This window comes from Nyctibius grandis, chromosome 11 (genome assembly GCF_013368605.1).
Source record: "Nyctibius grandis isolate bNycGra1 chromosome 11, bNycGra1.pri, whole genome shotgun sequence".
Classification (NCBI taxonomy): Eukaryota; Metazoa; Chordata; class Aves; order Nyctibiiformes; family Nyctibiidae; genus Nyctibius; species Nyctibius grandis.
The window spans coordinates 6,777,739-6,781,831 of record NC_090668.1 but is presented as its reverse complement, the minus strand read 5'-3'; positions in this window follow the sequence as shown (position 1 = coordinate 6,781,831).

Sequence of the window (4,093 nt, the reverse complement as noted above, 5' to 3'; positions counted from 1 at the left end):
GATGTAGCTCCCCTGCCCAGGGCTAGAAAGAGCCGCCAGCACCAGCCCAGGGCCACAGCACATCCCCGGTGAAGGGAAGTGAGGACTGGAGGCACCTGATCTTAAATACAGCCCGGTGTGGAGGGCGGAGGGTGTGGGTGAGAGCCCAGATGGGGCTTGTCAGGGCACTTAGCACTCAGGGCCCTGCAACTCTGCAAAGAACTGTTTGTCTCCTTACATTAACAGCATCACAAGGCCCTGCCAGACAAAGACTGTTTTGTTGGCGGTTGCAAAGAAACAAGAGAAAGGCTTGGGAGGATGGGGGGCTGCGCTTCTCCTGCCTCATGCAGCATCCCCAACTCCCCACAGCATCCCCAGCGCCCCGCAGCACCCCCAGCTCCCCGCAGCATCCTCAACTCCCCACAGCATCCCCAGCTCCCCACAGCACCCCCAGCTCCCCACAGCATCCCCAACTCCCCACAGCACCCCCAGCTCCCCGCAGCATCCCCAGCTCCCCGCAGCACCCCCAGCTCCCTGTAGCATTCTCTTCCTCCTCGAGCTCGTTCCCTCACTCCGGATGTATCAAGCAAGCCCCATGACGTCCCTCTCTACTCCCCTGGGTGAGCCCAACCACAGAGATACTGCACATCTGGCCAGCTGTTTCGAACCACAGTCACAAGGTTCACATTGCTTTCTCCCTGAGCACACAGAGAAAACCTCGCCGAGGTGACCTCTGTCTGCACGACACGTACGTGCTGAGGCAGGACAGGCTCCAGCCTGGCTGAAACAGCACCCAGCCGATGTCCCGCTCCTGGGGGAATGGGTGCATGGCCAAGGCTGGGGACCCACCACCCCAGGCCAGATCTGCCCAGCACCTCCAGCGGGGGCATTGCTTTGGCCAGGTCAGATCCGAAGGCTTTGCTTTGTTTCCTTTCCAGCGCTGGGGAAGGCAGATGCTGAGCAGCTAAATCCCAGCAGCATTCATGAATGCGCTCCCTCCTGCCAGCACCGGATGGGATATTCCTTCCAGACGCTCGCGGCGCGCTCCAAGCACGCTTGCTGCTCTCCTCCCTCGGATGGACTCGCTTCCCCAATTGCAGCCCCTCACAGCCATTGGGAACCCCCATCCTCGCTCCACGGGCAGCCAACCCCCTCCTCACGCCAAGCAAACAGGGTGCGCTGCTCTCCGGGGACACGGCTCCCGGCTTGGCTCGGATACAGCGGACAAAGCAGGACTCCCACCAGAGATGGGGTGGCCGAGAGGTGCCCGCAGGAGCAGGGCACCCTGCAGGCATGGCAGGGCTCTGGGTGTGGGGCTGCAGTCGTGGAGCCCCTCGGCAGCCCTCCGCACCGGCTACCCTGGAAACACATCCTAAATAAACCTGGGCTCGGATAAATAAACGCATCCGGAGGCTGGTGGGCTGGCCAGCACCGAGAGGAGGTGGGGAGCAGCCCTGCGTCCGGGGGGACGGAGACTGCCTCAAACACCAGCCCCGGGCTGCGGGGAAGGAAAGAATTTCACTTCTTTTATTTTTCCCGCAGCCCTCCTCAAAGCACCCCGCGGGAGGCTCCCCCAGCCCACCGCCCCCCACCCGCCCCGGCAGCCGGTGTGGTGGGCACTCACCCAAGGGCGAGGGCAGCTCCCTGCTGCCCATGAAAGGAGATGGGGGCACCCAGGCATCGGCTCCCCGCACCAACAGCGGGCAAGCCCCGGCTGGAGCTGCCTTTGGGTGCCTGAGAGGGTTTCGGTGCAGAGCCGGGCTGCCAGCCTGCCCGAGCGCCTGGAGAACGAAGGCACGGCTCCACGCTGGCTCTGCCCCTCTGCTGCTTGGCCAGAGCTTGGCTCGGAAAGAGAAAAATAAATCCCCAGCTGCCAGCAGGGCCTGGCTGAGGGAGAGCAAATGTGCCGGCTAGACGTGGGGTACGGGGCTGCGGTGAGGGGGGCGGCCAGGGCAGCCTGCGGCCAGAGCGGCCGGGCTGCCGCGGGGACTTGGTGGGGACAGCTCTGGGTAACACGTGAGGATTCAGCCAGAGGTTGTAATTTCCTTATTGGAGGGGCAAAAAAAAAATTAATAATAAAAAAAGCAGTGAAGGTTTTACCCTGTCCTCGCTGTGGCCAGGTTTGTCTCTGATACTTTCCCACCGGCCTCTTCCCAGTCTGTGCTGGGTGACCCTAAAGCCATGGTGGCCAGCAAGTGCTGGTGGAGCAGGAAAAACCCCATCTGCTGAGGCAGGAGTGGGCCAGCCAGCACCGCCGAGGGGAAGGATGCTCAGGGTGCTCGGAGCCATCCTCTCCTCGCTCAGGTGATGCCCGCTGCCCCAGCCCTGCCCAAGGCCAGTGTCCCCCAACGAACAGTGGCTCATCCCCGGTGCTGCGGGGAGCAAAGCAAGCCTGGGGATGGAGAGCCAGGAGCAAAGCCAGGGATGCTTGCTGGTGGGCTGAACACGGTCCTGGTGGGTTGGACATGGTCCTGGTGGGTTGGGGGTGGTCCTGGTGGGTTGGAGGTGGACCTGGTGTGTTGGGGGTGGTGGTCCTGGTGGGTTGGGGGTGGTCCTGGTGGGCTGGAGGTGGATCTGGTGGGTTGGGGGTGGTCCCGGTGGGTTGGAGGTGGACCTGGTGGGTTGGGGGTGGTCCCGGTGGGTTGGAGGTGGACCTGGTGTGTTGGGGGTGGTGGTCCTGGTGGGTTGGGGGTGGTCCTGGTGGGCTGGAGGTGGACCTGGTGGGTTGGGGGTGGTCCTGGTGGGTTGGAGGTGGACCTGGTGGGTTGGGGGTGGTCCCGGTGGGTTGGACATGGTCCTGGTGGGTTGGGGGTGGTCCTGGTGCATCCTCCCAGCGAGGGGAGTGGGACCTCCTGTGCCAAGCGGGCAGGAGAGGAGTGGACATGTTCAGCCTGCCTGTTACCCATGAATAATGACAGAGACAGCCGAGATCAAACATCCCCCCACAAGCCCAAGCCCTGCACGCTCTGTCCCTCAATCTGCCCTTAACAAGGCAAGGAGAGGGGGACTGCAGAGGACAGGCAGAAAGCGAAGCACACAGAGGTTCTCAGCAGAACTCAAGATAAAGAGCAGGAAAGGGAATATTTGGCAAAATTGAATCTGTACAAATCAGCAAGTCTGAATCATATGTAACCCCCCAGACTAAATAGAATTAGCTAATGAACTTACTGAGCCCCCGACAATCACTCATAAAAAGTTCCGGAGAAAACAGCACATCCCAGGTTTATTTAACGTCTTTATTAATGATCTGAAAGCAAGAGTAAACAGCAAATTAATTATGTTTGCAGACAACTGTAAGCTGGAAGGTGTTACAGACGCTGCCAAAGACAGCAAAGTCACCCCAAGGGCCCTAAAGAGGTTAGATAGAAACCAGAAGGAAACAAGCCGCGCGTAATCCATCAGTGAAACACGGCGTGGGGGAAAAAAGGATCTGAAATGTAGACATCCATGAGGAAGGAGGGGTGTGCTGCGCTAGATCCAGGCAGGTTTGGAGGGGGATGGAGAGATGGGAGCAAGGAGAGCCCTGGGGCTCTGCAGGGCAAGGAGCGGGGACCCGGGCTGGGTGGGATGCTGCACCCCCGGGTTGTGACCTGGTCCTGAGCACGTGTGGCATCAGCTTTGCACCAGAGGGAGAAGCTGGAAAGCCCTTTTGCAGTGCCACGCTAGCACGGTGGCTGTGAACCCCGAGGGCTGAGGATCATCCCCATTGCCTTGAGTCGTGCTGAGGGAGGTGCGAGGTTTGGCTAGCGGCAGGGAAGGCGGCAGGCCAGGGGGTGCAGCCAGGGTGGGTAATGTGGCTTCGGGAGCCAGCCGCTCCGCTGGGGCTGCACGGACACCAGGAGCCGGGTCACACCCCGACACAGGCTCCTTTCCCTCGCGGTGGCGGCGGTGGCTGCTCCTCCCTGGCCTTGGCGAACAAGGGTGCTTTGAGCAGCGGGTGGGTGGCGGGCAGGCGGGGGCCTCTAGCCCTTTAAGAGAGAAAATTGACTTTGTAATCTGAGCGAATTCCTCCTTTCTGACAGGCGGGAGAAGTTACGGGTCCCTCCCTCGCTCCGCTTTATTAAATATAGTAGTAGCAGCAGCACTCGCCTGCAAGCAGGCGCTGGCGCAGGCT